We start from the raw sequence: 15,580 nt of genomic DNA, 5'->3' as shown, positions 1-15,580 counted from the left end.
TCAATCAAAACCAAGCTGATGAAAAATAAAGTTCAGCCCTGGTGAGAGGATTTGTTAAAGCCAAGCTGGAGAGAATATTCGACATTAGGAGAGGTGTTTAGGGGGTAAATAGAGCATGAATGATGGGCAGAGAAGGGAATGCAAAAAAAAAAAAAAAGCTGATGGCCATTATCTTACTCTTTAATTATCCCATGGTATCAGGCATATGACTGGTTTGAGTAAAAAATTTCCAATCTAAAATACAGAGACAACAAGAAAAGCTACCCGCTGACAGCTTTATCCTCTGAAGTTTAAACCTAAGCCATCAACAATCCACAATCATCGCCCTGTCCAATGGCTGATTCCTTTTTCCAAGCCTTGTCCTTTTGACTCAAGTGGCACAAACATGACTTTTAACCCAGTTAGAGCGGCTCTCTCGCTGGCATTTTCTGTCCTTGCACAGAGGGAACATTTGCTGAAAGCTGACACTTCACCTCCTGGAAGGCAGAACAACGTTTGTGGCTCTTGGGCACCCTTGTCCCTTGAGACTGTCTCCCTTGTCACAGAGTTGTCAGGAACTGTCCCCTGGTGACGTTTGAGCTGCCAGCCTCTGGATCAGCAGAGACCAGAGTAAATTGGAGGTAAGGAGCTCTCCTTGGCTCTTCTGGCTATCTCAGAGAAAAAAAAAATTGCTTAGTGCCCAATTAAAAATTCCTCCATCGGAGACCCTTCCCCTGGCCTGTCTCCCCGAAGCCCACCCTTTCACTCAGTGCAGTGGGCTACTAGCTCCCTCTCAATGCCCAGTCCCGTCCTAAACAACTCCCTGTAGAAACAGACAGATGGAAAAAGGAGATTTTTTTTTTTAAAGTCAGTACTTTGTAGAATGCATTTTGGGGGGAAAACCACATTATTCCTATTCCTATTATATTTGCTTTTCACAACCTGGTCTAATGTGGGGTTACCTCATTGCCCCATATCAACATAGAAATAAATTGGGAGTATGTTCTGTTTATGGTCTTCAACCGAAATCCCAGGCTGCAGACCTGGAAAGGACGTTAGCTGAACGTTAGCTGGTTTGACCTCCCCTACGCGGCTTAGCCAACCCCCTTGAACATTTTCCCAACCATCTGATGATCCAGCTTCTATTTAAACATCTTCATTAACAGCAAGCTTGTTATAAGTCCTATATGATCCAGTTCTGGGGCAGGTGTGGGTGCTTGAAAATCCCTTCCTCCCCACGTCTCCACATCTGGGTTAGGACCCCTCGTCTAGGTACTTATGTCACCTGTCTGACCCCATCCTGACATTACCACCCTTGCCTTATAGTTTGCACATTAGCTTCCTGGGCTCCATCCCCTCCTCTCCACGCTGTAGACTCCCCGAAGTCATGTTGCTCTTCGACATCGCGTCCTCAGCCTATAGCACAGCACACTTACTAGGCAGTCAGGGACTTTCTGTTGAATGACTCAAGAAATGAATAGCATGCACAAGTCAGCATCCTTGTGCTCAGCAGATAAGGCTGGAGGAGAAGATTAATGACAGCTATTTAAATCCTGCACAGCAACTGTGTGAGCAGTTGCTACGTGCCTTCTGCTTCTGGAGCCTCTGTTTTCTCACCTATACCAGAGAGCGTTGAGCTCCACTGTTTGCCACCAGGGGCAGTACCAAGCCTTCCTGGCGGGGGGGGGGTAATCGAAATATGTGGGGGCCTCTTTGGCTGTCACAAGTTTTTTCAGCTGGATGCTACTGGTGGAGGCCAGAGACCCAATGTGCTCTGCAATATGTAGGGCAGTCTAGCGCAGTGAAGAATTGCTCACCACCAGCACTATCCCCACGAAATGTCAATAGTGCCCCATGGAGAACCACTGTGGGCTGAACACGGGTTGCAAGTCGGAGGACTGGGGATTCTAGTCTACCACCAGCTAACCGTGTGACCATGAGCATCCTGATTCACCCCTCTGTGCATCAATTTCCTCATGGAGATAAAGATATTTGCCTGATGTTTTTAAGATCAAGTAATCTGGGGTAAAACAAATAATCTTGGTGATCACCCTGCAAATAATGCAGGAGGGCCATATGCATAAGGTCTCATTGCTGTTCCATGAGAAGCAGAGCAATTGGGCCAACATTTCTGAAAGTAGGAGCTATTATCCCTGAGCAGAGCCCTGCCAAGGAGTGGCGTCTGTTAGGGCTCCGACTCTGTACGCTGACCCTGACCTCATGCCATTTCAAGAGCAATGCTGGGATGGGAAGGAGAGGAGGGGGAGGCGAAAGAGGGCACCACCGACCAAGGAGGCACATATGTGGAAGGAGCGTTCTCTACCCTTGCCCAGAGTTGCCTTCTTCTGGACTTCTGCTGCCAAACTCCTGCTGCAATCACCTTTTAAAGCCAGAAATCAGATCACAGTCCTCTCCTGGCTACGGCCCCCAGTGGCTTCCCATTGCATTGAGGATACTGTTCGCCATGACTCACGGACAAAGAGATGGTTCTCTCTGACCTCATCTCAAACCATCCTCTCCCTCTCTCCCTGTTCTCCAGCCATGCTGGCTTTTAGCACGTTCCTTAAGCTTTGTTTTATTTTGTTTATGGTTAGATCCATCTGGTTCTTACCTAAGACCCTCTAACATTTCCTCTGCCTTATGTGCTAACTCTGGATTCTGTGTGGTTTGTCTTGACTCAATATTTCCTTCTCTGGGACACTGACCCAAAATAGTCTCCTCCAGCTCCATGCCCCCATCCTCCATCACTCCCGATTTTCTTCTTAGCATTTTGCATTGCTGCCTCCACTCTTTACATGTTTGTTTGCTTATTTATTTTCTTTCTTCCTTCAGCAGAATGCAATTCCCATGAGAGCAGAGGCTTTATCTTCTTGTTCAACACTTTAACCACAACACTTAGAGCAATGTTTGGGCATAGTAAACACTTCACATATATTCTCTAAATAAAGGGATGGATGGATGGGTGGGTGAGTGGACGGACGGGTGGATGGATGGTTGCATGGATGGATGGATGCAGGGACAGATGGATGAGTGGGTGGATGGATGCATGGGTGGGTGGGTGGATGGATGGATGGATGGGTAGATAGATAGATGGATGAGTTCTTCTAGGTTTGGTTCAGGCATTATCTCCTCCAGAAAGCTGTTGCTAGCTTCTCCAGGCCCATAATGCTCCCTGTTCACTTGTCAATCACAGAGTTGACCAGCTCACCAAAAATTCTGCTTATCCATTTGTCACTCCACCAGCCTAGGAGCCCCTCAAGAGCAGGGATCTTGTCTCATTTATGTTTGTGTCCTCAGTGCCTTGAATATTGCCTTGCCCATAGTCATTCAACTCATTTGGATTAAATATTGGCCTTGGGCAACCCACATTTTCTTCTTGATGTGCAGTGAAGTGGTGGAAGGGATGATCTGCCCACCTCATAGTGAGCAAACTTCACAACCCCGAAAGTCTTTGGCAAGGAGTAGCAAATGGCCAGTTAACCCTGAGGCATTCCAGTAACCACTACCTGGAAGCTTATAATAGAATTTTAGATGTTGTTGGTATCTGTTATTGAATTTTAGGACTTCTCTTTATTTTGGTTAACAGATATGTTCCCAGAGAAATGCATATAAATCAAGATTTTGCCCTTTTAGATAGAAAATTATTTAAAATTCAAATTCAAGATGAACTATGAAAGATTAAAAGATTGAAAAATATTTTCGATATCAATCTTGTGCCAGACACTATACTAGGCATTATTTCACAACAGCCTAAAACTGAAGTATTTTGTATGTCCAGAGGACAAGCTTGAGGTTCAAGGTGAGTTAAGTAGCTTGTCCAAGGTCTCACAGCTAGTATGTAGCAGGATCTGGATTTACTCCTATATGTAAATTCTGTGTATCGTGAACAACACCACTAGAACACAGCAGGGAACTTCTACTTAACCTGATTTTTTGGTTAGAATTCTTGGGTGTTGGGCTTTCTTGAAGAGAGGGTCCCCACAATTCCTTATGCGGCTCTCTATCTCCACAATTCAGCTCCTTTAACTGCTGGCAGGGGTTTAGCATGAGAATTATACTGACTAGGTCTGACATATGGGTATTCCTACTTGAATGACAGATCGTTTGTGTAGCTAGTCCCTTTATAATAAAAATGAAGTACTTGGGAAGATTGAAAGCAATTTGGGTTTAAATCATTGTTGGCTTTGTGGTCCAGGGCATATCAGCAAATAGATGAACAGCTGCTTTCCTTAAAAATTGTACAGAAAAATGTCATCACTGAGTAAAAATCAAGTCTCCACAAACCGAAATATTTTGGCTACAAATCCCCATAACAATGATCACATTGTCTGCAAGTTCTGGCCATATATTATTAATGCATTTTCAGAGACAGGGTTTTAGTAAATGCAAGTTTTATGGATCTCACTTCAAGCACAGATACTTTAGAGATGTTCCAGTTAGAGTTTCTTCATTGGATATGCTTTGGCAAGTAGGAGGGGAAATTGCAGGGGGGGACTTGAGATTTGCTTTAGTTTATTTTGGGATTCAGAATTTTTTTTTTTTGAATGCTTGTGTTAATACAATCATGTGGACTTTAAATCTAATATAAATGTCACATAATCTTTAAGCCAACTCTGGCCTTTCCTGTCATTTCTCCTTGGCACCCCTTGTTCAGAAGTCCTGCAGCATCAGCATGGCAAGGCAGCATGGCGAGAGCCGGGGTCACCTAGTCTATGACTTGGGCACACCTCTTTGTATGGAAAGCGTGTGTCCAAATCTTGGCTCCAGCCCTTATTAGCTGGGTGACCTAGAACAGGTTTCTTAAGCCCTCCAAGCCTCAGTTTTCTTAACTGTAAAGTGGAGATAATAGTGCCTACTCCAGAACATTTTTTCGAGGAAAACTGAAATAGTAGATATGAAAGAGCCTGGGATAGTTCTGAGGCCATAGGGGTGCCTCTTGCTTTGCCAGCTACAGGATAGAAAATAATGGCATATGGATAACTCAACCTTGTATTTCAAAATTTTTGACAAATTAGGTGCAGATTCATTCATCTTTTGGATTCACCCAAGCCCAGTCTTTGGGTTGTATGTATCTCTACGTGTGTCTGCATTTGTGTGCTCTCTGGGAAAAAAGAAATTAAGTTGTGATATGCAGAGACCACCTAGATAATGATTAAGAACGTGAGTTCTGTAGACAACACTATATTGATTTAACTTCTTGTTCTGTCTCTTATTGACCGTGTGGCTTTGGGTAATTCCCTAACCTCTCTGTGACACAATCTCTTCATCCGTAGAAGGTGGGGATGGGGGTAATAGCTTACGCTTGATGTGAAAATTTATCATATATATGTGTATATACACTCTTAATATCAGCTGTTTTTATTTAACCCTGTTTTGTGATGGAGCTGGAAACAGAGCTCTGTCTGGCTTTTTTTTAAAGATTTTATTTATTTACTCATGAGAGACACAGAGAGAGGCAGAGACACAGGCAGAGGGAGAAGCAGGTTCCCTGTGGGGGGCCTGATGCAGGACTCAATCCCAGGACCCAAGGATCATGCCCTGAGCCGAAGGCAGACGTTCAACCACTGAGCCACCCAGGTATCCCTCTCTCTGACTTTTAGACCCCAAGTCAATAGCTGTGTTCTCCATTTCTAGGAGCAGCAGGACATGACAGAAGAGAAAGCTGTGGCAGTGAAGGTGACAGAGATTCTAGGGAGGCTGGTGCTCAAGAAGATGCCAGGTCAATGATCCATGATGGGATAGAAGCCAAGAGCCTAGAAGGGTCCAACAAGATGGGTAGAAGAGAGTCATTAATGGTATAGAGCAGAACCCAGGCCCCAGGGAGCTAGGGACACAGGGATACTCTTCCTCCTGTTGATGACTAAAGTTGAAAGTAGGATTTGCAACTTGGGGTTTGGGAATATTGCAGGCTTTGGGGGTCACTGCATGTGGAGATGCAGGTTAAGCAGTGTGGAGGAAGCTTGCAGCTCCTGCTTGGCATCTGCTGAAGTGGTCAGGCCCCATCTTGTAGTGCCATGTTGAGGGTGCTGGCTGGTGGGGAGAGCAGAGGGTTCAAGGGGGCATGTCTTCCCAGGAGCCAGAGAAAGACACAATCACTGCCCTGCATGGTGATGTGGGGTGAAGGCCTCCTGTACGGTTAGCAGGTGACAACTACAGTTAAGACAGAAGAGAAGCGTAATTACATAATCTGTGCTTACAGCTTTAATGTCACTCAGGCCACTAAATACGCTGAGTTCTGGGAACTGGGGCCTTATTGTCAAGCTAAATATGTTATAGATGATAATGTGCAAAGGGGAGCCATACACGGTCATGTCTCATTGCAAGGACTCGGGAACCAGACTTCCTGGGTAGGAAACCCACCTCAACAACCTGAACAGTGGAGTTTAGGGAAAATCACTTAACTTCTCTTCGACTGAATTACCTCATCATTATGAACTGTGTTCCCCCAAAACTCGTCTGTTGAATCTCTCACACCTGGCACCTCAGAATAGGATGGTCTCTAGAGGTAGGGCCTTTAAAGAGATGATTCAGTTAAAATGAGGTCATTAGAATTGGCCCTAATCCAATCTGACTGGTGACCTTATAAGAACAGGAAATTTTGACACAAAAAAAGGACACCAGGGATGCACCAGCATAGAGGAAAGAATGTGTGAAGGACAGCCATCTGCAAGCCAAGGACGGAGGCCTCACAAGAAACCAACCCTGACACCTCAATCTTAGACTTCTAGCCTCCAGAATTGTGAGGAAATTAATTTCTGTTGCGTAAGCCACCCAGTCTGTGATCTTTTGTCATGGTGGTCCTAGCAAATTAATATGCTTGTCTATAACATGAAGATTAAGAATAGTATGTGCCAAAAAAAAAAAAAAAAGAATAGTATGTGCCTCGTGGAGTTGTTAGGAAGTTTAAATGAGATATTCCTTGTAAGGCACTTGTCTTCCCTGGGCCGTAGTTAACACTCCATAAATGTTAGATTATAAAAAGTGCACCTATAAGTTCTGCTGTGTGTTGTGGGTGTTGAGTGGAGAGGGGACAGGTTCTCTAAAATGCATAGGTCATGACTTAAGTGACAGCTGTCATGTATTAAGTGTGTGGATCCTCTTTAGAATTAGAATTCCTGAAAGGAACAGAGAAGAAATACAGTATTTAAATAAGATAAAGTGTATTTCTCTCTCCCCTGCCAATATCTAGAAGCCAACAGTCCAGGGTAGTTACGGTACTCCGTTATGTTAGAGACCTAGGCTCTTTCTAGTTTGTTAAATCGTCAGGTGTGGATTTCATTCCCTAAGTCTCCATGCTGTCCAAGATGGCTGCAGGAGCTCCCGCCATCGTACCCCAGTTCTCTCCAGGGTGAAGGACAAAAGAAGTGCAAACCTTCATTTTAAAGACACTTCCAGGAAGTTATGCATACCCCTTCCACTCGCATTTCTTTGACCAGAACTTGTTCCTATCACCACACTTAAGTGTCAGGGAGTCTGGGAAATATAGTCTTCATTCCAGACAGTCAAGAACCCAGCTAAAACTCCAGGATTTTATTATCAAGGATAAATAAAAGGGGAGAAGAGATATCTGGTAACAACAATTGTCACAATGTACAATGTGTGTCCTTGTGAAACAGGCACCATTATTGTGTTATTTTTTTCAGAAAGGGAAACTGAGCCTTGGTTTCTTCTTCAAGGGCCATACAGCTAGAAAGTGGCCAGGGTGTGATCCGATGCCCAGTCCCTGTCTCTGGTGTTATGATCTACCTCTTAACAAATAAGATCGACTGTACATAATCAAGGACCTTGAGGTGATGGGGACAAGCTTCCCAAATGCCCACTGTCATCAGATGGAAAACTGTAAGTTGGACTGCAGTCACTTGAGTCATGAAGAAGAATGTTTTACATCTTACCACAATGATGTGTGGCAATGGGTCTGGAAGAAAATTGTGACATCATCTTGCCACTGCTGGGAGGTGCTTAGGGACAAGCAAGAGAGCACTGCCTGGGATGCTTTGGTGGCTCCTCCCTCCACAAGTTGACCAATGGTGAATCTATGATTAGAACGAAAGGGGCTAATATACATGAAGAAAAAGTTATGATGGCTGTATCTGGTTAGGTTAAAGGTCTCCAGAGAAGAAAGAAATCTGACAGAAAAGTTGAAGGAGCAAATGTTAGACTGGAATAGAAAAAAAAAAAAAAAGCTTTCACCAAAATGTCAGGGGAAAAAGAAGTGCTGGGAAGTGAGACCATTAATAAGTGAGCACTGGATAACGCTGGTGGCAGTTCTGGAAAGGGGGGAGCTACTGGGCTACTTTTTAAAAAAATGTTCATTTTTTTTCTTTTTATTCAGCTCATTTATAGGTGTCCATTACAGAACATCTAATCTCTTACAGGCAAATAGACTAAATAGAACATTGAAGTAGTCTCAATCCAATGAATTAGGCCAAGTCTGCAGCTCGAGGAAGCCCAGGAGACTGCATGGGGTGCTGGGAGCAAGAGTCTCAGGAAATAAAAGTCTTCCCAAGCACTGCTTAGTTGAAGCCCTGGCTGGGTTGGACTAGGGAGGATGTGGGGATGGATGACTGAATTCAGACATCATCAAGGCAGATGGACGACAAAGAACGACCTAAATCCTACCTGACAGCTAAGATCTTTGCCATACTTTTGTTTTAAGGGTTCTTTTAAAATGACCCTGACCAAAATTTTCTTTTATTGGCCCGGAAGAGAGAAAAGAGTTCTAGGACTCATCCAATGGTATTCCTCAAACACATCAATCCTCCAAGTGTGCGGGACGTGTGTGGGACATGTGGTGGGCAGCCGTGACGGGGTCTGAGGGATGTAGGGCAGTTGGTGTCCCACCACAGATCTGGCCTTGACCCTCTCCTCATTTTAGAGTATTTGAATACTTATTTGTTCTAGCCTTCCACTGGGTTAAGGTGTTGTTCACCCAAAGCAGAGGCTGAAAGGCAAAGACCCAAAGCATAACCCATTCGCCCTGCAGGGCCTTCACACAAGTGTTTCTTAGATTCAAAACCCAGAGAGGCCCAGGGTTGGCTGACTAGGCCTCACTGAACTTTAGAGAGAAGTAGGGAAAGAGGAGGAGGAGAGAGGAAGGGATGGTGGTGGCTGGGATGGGTACTCAGGATGGGTACTCGGGATGGGGGTGGCTGGGTGGGGATGGGACCAGAGTCGTGAATGGGAAGGTGTGGGGCCTCCTGATGGTTTACTCTTTCTCCCTGACAAGTTCCACCAGGGTCAGATCTGTTCTCACCTAAGGGCTCTTCCTCTTCCTCAAGCCCACTGGGCAATTCACCCTGGAGTAAGCATCTGGAGAGGAGACATCTCGATTCCTTTTAATTATTAAAACAAAAAAATAATCATTAAGCATTGGTTCTTAACTTGGGAGAGAGGTGATAATGAAAATCCTCTGAGAATCTGATAAAAACTGTGCTTCTCCTTCTCAAAAAAAATGCATTTTATGCACAGCCACACAAAATATATTTTCTTTTGATTTATGGACACTGTGGGAGCCCATCTTCAGATCCCATAAGAAGCATGGCCTCCTGGTGTAAATGCTCTGATTTATTTTTTAATAACCTAACACAGATTTTGGTTTTGTGCATTATTTCTACGTCTTCCATATGCATGCAAAATTGTTACCGTGCAATCATAATCTACATACAATTTATGTGTTCTACTTTATAAAATCTGACATTATCTTGTAAACATTTTCCATGTTGCTATATAGTCTTCATAATTATAAATTTGAATGAATGCATAATATTATATTGAATCGTTGCAGTGTAATTTTCCTAACTGTTCCTCAATGATTAGTGCTTAAATGGCATCTAATTTTGTAGTATAGATAATGCTGCATTGAATATCTTTATACATTTATCTTGCTTCTGTTTAATGTTTCTTTCAGACCTATTCCCAGGAGCGGTTTTACTGAATCAAAGAGTAAGAACATTTTTAATGGCTCTTGTGGCATGATGTCATATCGGTTTCCAAAGGGGTTATGGTTTTTGCTATTGCCAACAACATAGAAGTAGCTCAACTTCACTACGCCTTTCCCTGTAATGGGATAGAATCACTGTAAAAATTTTTTTCCTAATTTAATAGTTTTCAGAGCATCAAGGGGACAGCCCGATGTTGGGTTGCCGGGGGGTTGGGGGGTGGTGGTGAAGTGGAGAATGAGAAGTGTGTTGGGAGACTGGGAGAGTCTGAGTCTATAATGGGAATGGGTAACTCTCTTCTACTTTTAAGTAGGACCAGACAGGAGATGTGCATTAAAGAACAGACCATTTGATTTAAGAAATTGTACCTCCTAATCGTCTGTTCAATCCCTTCTTAAGCCTTCACTTCTAAATTCCACCAGTCAAAATGGAAACTGGAAGCTGGGGTTCAGTCAGAACCAGTAGGGTTACCCTCAGTCACTTTATAAGGCTACTATTTAATAATCCATGTTATTGGTCTATCCCCTTGGGCACACTGATCCCTCAAGCAACTGCCTCATGCCAGATAGCAATGTCATTCAATAGAAGCATGATACAAGCCATACATGTAATTTTCAATATTCTAGTAGCCACATGAAAAAGAAAAAAGAGGGACGCCCAGAGTGGCTCAGTGGTTGAGCTTCTGCCTTTGGCTCAGGTCATGATCAATTCTCACATCTAGGTCCCAGCAGGGAGCCTGGTTCTCCCTCTGCCTATGTCTCTACCTCTCTCTCTGTATCTAATGAATAAATAAAAAAAATCTTAAAAAAAAAAGAAACGGGTGAAATTAACCTTTATACTTTATATTTTCTTTAACCCATCATACCCATAATGCTATCATTTTTTAGCAGGTCATGTTAATCAATACAAAAATTAGTAATTAGATATTTTACATTCTTTTTTCATACTATATCTTTGAAATCTGGTGCCTATTTTACACTCATAGCACATCGCAACTCCAACTGGCCACAGTTTTTTTTTTTCCAACTGGCCACATTTTAAACCCTCGTTCAACCGCATGGGTCCCGGCCACTCTACCGGACAGAGTAGTTCTATGGTCTCAGCCCGTCAAAGGTGGATAGAATTTACCTCTTCATGCGTTGAGCTACTGGGAAATCAAAACCATCTTCTTTATCAGAAAAGAACATTTTATTAAAAATATAAAATATCCTTGGATCTATGGCTCACTGCCCTTGTAGAGGAGACACAGGGAAATCGGGCCATGTGCTGCCGTCTATCAAAATACATAGATTCTCAGGCCCCACTCAGACACACTGAAATAAGATCTTTGGGGCAAGGGGAGTCCAGAAATCTGTACTTCTAAAACATATTTTTCATTACAGGTTTTAATGCCATAAGACATGGTGCTTGTTATCAACGGGAGGAAACGGAATTCCATACAGAGTAAATGACTTACTCATGTTCTCGTAGTCAGGGGTCAGCCAGCAAAGGACCCTGGTTTGACCCATAAGTTCATTTCCACACCATCACACTCACTGCCAACTCGTCTTCCAGCACAGTTCCTGCCAATAAAATAACCAGTTGGCGAGTGACAGGTTTCGGAACAGTCAAAATAACTTTCTGGAAAGGTAACATATATTTAACCATTAACACAAATATGAGGAGGAAGGATGAATTTCTTTCTCTAATTTTTGTTGAAATTGCTCTCTTGGCCAATTACAAACTAATCATGGCATAAAATTAGTAGGCCAAAAATGACCCTCGTGACCTGTCTTTAACAAAATATACAGCCCTAGTCCCTCTTCCTGTTATCACTGTAGAAATATGCAGGTGCCTATCCGGAAAGGAACATTTGAAACAAATGCCTCCGACAAGTTTCAATCACAGAGAAGAGCCAGCCGAATGGCCTGCATCGGCCAGGGCCATGTGGCCAAATACTCTTCAGACCCAAGTGCGATCATGAAACAAGAACGTCGAGAACAGCAGGTCTGTAAACATCCTGATGACAATGGGGGGACAAACAGCTGGGCTGAGGCCAAATCAGTTCAGGCCAACGTGCTCATGCTTTTGATCCAAGAGCAAGATGAACGGATGCAGGGGAGGCAGCAGCTGCAGCACAGCTGGACTCAGGAGGCATGTGACAGCGTGACTTGCAAATCATGCTTAAAAAATTCATTCTACTGAGCTTGGACGTGAACACGGTCACATGGGCCCCAATCAGCTCGCACACTGCAGCCAAGAGGGAGACAGATATGTAACTGGGCTAATAAGAAGCATTAGCCCCACTTCTGGCTGGACATGGCTGCCTTTCAGGGATGGGACTGCACAGGATATGTACTATATTTGGAAATGACCCTAAATTTAGAGCTATTTGAAGGATGGGGCTGGCTCAGGCAGAGAGAGAGAGAGAGAGCTTGGCTGAGAGTTTGCATAAATGCATTCTGTAAGCATGTAAGGCATTTGTTGGGGTCTCTATCTCAGTGTTTTTTTTTTCATTTGTTTTTATTGAAGTTCGATTTGCCAACATATAGCATAACACCCAGTGCTCATCCCAGTGTCTTAAAAGAAAGATTATTCTGACCTCTTCTCGTGGTCTGGCATTTTGGGTGTGCAAAGAGCCTTACGTTAACTTTCACTTCACAGATGAGTAGATGAGCCTCATAGAAATCAAGTAAACATTGCATGTGTGCGTGCACACACACTATTTATGTGTATCCTCCGTAAGCATATTCCCGACACCACATACTTTTATACATCCTGTATTTTAAGATCATATGCACATATGGATGTATATCTCTCTCTCCACATAGTAGTAGAATCGTTCATCCCACAGATATTTACAGAGCAATCACTAAGTCCTAGATTAGTCTATAGGTGCTGCATCAATAAGGGGCGGACATGGCCTCACCACTCATCCAACTTATAATCTCGGTAGGAAGAAAAGGTTAAATAAATAATCACACATGAATATATACTTAGTCTGGAGAATGTGCTACCAAGGAAAAGCACAAGGGGTCACGAGAACGTACAGGAAGGGCCTGGCCAGCCCGGAGGAAAGGCCTTGGAGCTGAGGTATCGAGATGAGCAGGTGTAGACCACAGCCTGTACACAGCATCTGCTGAGAATCTAGAAATGAAACCACGGGTATGGGGGTTCATCACGCTGTGGATGAGGCAGGAGTTTCCTGAAAAGAGACCAATTTCACAAAGCTAGATCATAAGTCTCAGCCCAGATCAAAAGGTAGGAGGGCTTCATGGTTAGCTGAGGTTAAAGTCCAATCACTTAGTGACCACTTAGAACGCGGCATGCTGTAGAAATGGAAATCTGAACACAGATGAGCTCTCCAATAGGGTTTTCTGCCCTTTAAGCTTGAAAAAAAAAATAGCAAGAAGCACAAGACTTGCTTCTGGCTCTCAGAGCTTCCTGGTTTTGATGTTTTTCTCTCCGCTCCCCGTCATTTCTTTCTTCTCTGCCTCTACTTCTCTTTCCTCTACTTCTGGATTACTCTCAGCGACTCTATTAATCTTGATTATAAATACCCATCCTCTTCATGTTAAGTGCTGACCAGTTGTCTTCTAGGGCCCAAAATTTAAAACTATATATGACATGGCAAAGACTTTTACCGTATCACAGAATCAAGCTTTTATTTTGTATTTACACACACACACACACACACACACACACACACACGATCAATACCAAGGGTTGTTGGTGCAGGCTGGCATCAAATAGTTTTCTGGCGTCCAACACTGGAGGTTCATACAGGCTCAGGAGAGCTCAACCTGCTCCTGGATGGCTGACTTAGCCTGGAGGGCCTTTGCAAGCAGGTAGTAAAACCAACACAGCATTACAGCAACGTTCTCAAAAACAAAGAGCTGGATGCTTGCTGTTGCCTTTCCTAAGTAAAGGAGAGACTTCCTGCCTTCCTTGCTCCTATTCAGCAGTTTCCAAGAGGCAAGAACATCAACACTTGGGCAGAAGCCGGGGTGGAAGGGGCGGGGGGAGCTAGCCAGTGGCCCCCAGTGAAGTTTCCACACAGTGGTTGCCTTGGAGCCCATTTGGAGGTTAACTTGCTCTTGTTTCTCCAACATTTCCTTGCTCAAGGAGGTTTGTACTCCAATTCCTCTCTGGTTCCAGCTCCAATAAAATAGCGATAAGATGCCCTGGAGGGTTGAAGGCAGGCCTGAGGGGCAAACGGGGTCAAATCGCATCATGGGAACAAGATGGGATTTTACATAGTTTGAGTGTTGGCTGTTTCCCACTCGCCAACAGTAGGACGTTTGTTCTTGTTGTTAAATAATTAAATAGGCAGTTTGTATTTATTTAACATACAGGCTCCAGCCAATTCCCGCTGACAGCTACCAAAATAACCGCGCACTGCCTGGGCCCCAGTGGCTGGGGAGGCTGCTGGCTGACTGCGGGGGCACCTGGGCGAGCGAAACTCCCCTCCCAGTCTCCGAACACCTTTTTTCATCACTTGGAACAATAAATCAATTCACAGCGTGGAATCCAAAAACAACAGGCCGGTTTTATTGGATGAGATTCCCGTGCTCCGAGGCGCTTCCTGCCACCAGTGCTGAGCTGTCTTGAAACTATGCTGGGCTGCGAGGAGGATAAAAAAAAAAAAAAAAAAAAGCTATATTACGTTCCCTCGTTTGTGCCTGTCCGGGAAGGAAAGTGCTCTGTGCTCTGATGATTTAAAAATAGCAGGGGTGGGGGGTGGGGGGGAGTGGATGATGAGAAAGGAGAGAGTTTGGGAGACGCAGGCCATGGAGGGAGGGTCGAGGAAGGATGTATCTCAATGTCGGGTTGGGTCACCTGGGGAACTTTGGAGCAGTCCCTGGTGAAGTGTAGGCCCTGGGTGGTTCCCAGAGGGGGGTGCCAGGAGCCACCAAAGACCAAAGATCCTCTGGATCAGGAGAGGGTGCTGCTGAGGGGGATGCTGGGCATCTTGATGTATTCGTTGTCAAGGCTTTTACCCTATCACAGGTGCAGAAAGTGTTAGCAGAGGAGCTGGAAACCAGACGCCCCTCGAGGTTTCCATGGGCTAGTGCTTGGGGGTATGTAGGCAGTGCCTGCTCAGGAAGGGGTTTTAGTGGAAGGTGGAGCCGGAGGAGGAAGCCCTCTGGGCCTCCTTGCATAGGGAGCATAGCCCATCGGCCAGCAGCGTGTCGATGTGTGGGTGCCACCAGGCCACATCAGCTTCCTTCTGATGCTCCCATCAAGGTGGGCACCAAAGGACCCCCCCGCCCCCGACCCCAGGGAGAAGCAAGCAAAGGAAGCAACAAGGGGGATGCCCAGGGGGAAGAAGGTTTCTTTTCCAACTCCCCATTCTACCCTCATCGCCTCCCTGACTCTGGAATGGTCCCTCTACTGGGCCGTTTGCCTCTTCGAGTGGCTCTACGGAGGGTGGGCACCGGGAAGGCCTCTTTGTGGTCAATGTGAAAACTAAGCATCCATGAGGCAAAGTGGCCCCACTTTGAAGGGTTCAACTTCAATAGCAGCACAAATTGGAAGGAAGGTAAAGAAAACCATCCACACAAGTCAGAGGCAAAAACCTGTTGGCATGGCGCAGCATTTCATCTGGAATATGATGCCCGAACCCTGTCACCTGTACATTTTTAATGGTCTGGCCTCAGTTTCCTCATCTGTGAAATGCACCC

General features: G+C 44.7%; 1 long non-coding RNA gene across 1 annotated transcript; it reads right to left on the bottom strand.

Moving 5' to 3' along the window:
- Positions 1–5,259: 5,259 nt before the first annotated feature.
- LOC121473799 lies at positions 5,260–13,922 on the bottom strand. Its single transcript, XR_005983230.1, has 6 exons — positions 13,617–13,922; positions 12,947–13,101; positions 11,374–11,479; positions 9,233–9,311; positions 6,401–6,491; positions 5,260–5,732 (listed from the first exon to the last, which is right to left on the bottom strand). It is a non-coding gene; the product is annotated as an uncharacterized LOC121473799 (long non-coding RNA).
- Positions 13,923–15,580: the final 1,658 nt, after the last annotated feature.

Source organism: Vulpes lagopus, chromosome 12 (assembly GCF_018345385.1).
Source record: "Vulpes lagopus strain Blue_001 chromosome 12, ASM1834538v1, whole genome shotgun sequence".
Taxonomy (NCBI): Eukaryota; Metazoa; Chordata; class Mammalia; order Carnivora; family Canidae; genus Vulpes; species Vulpes lagopus.
The sequence above is the reverse complement of the archived record's forward strand: the minus strand, read 5'-3'. Positions and strand labels throughout refer to the sequence as shown.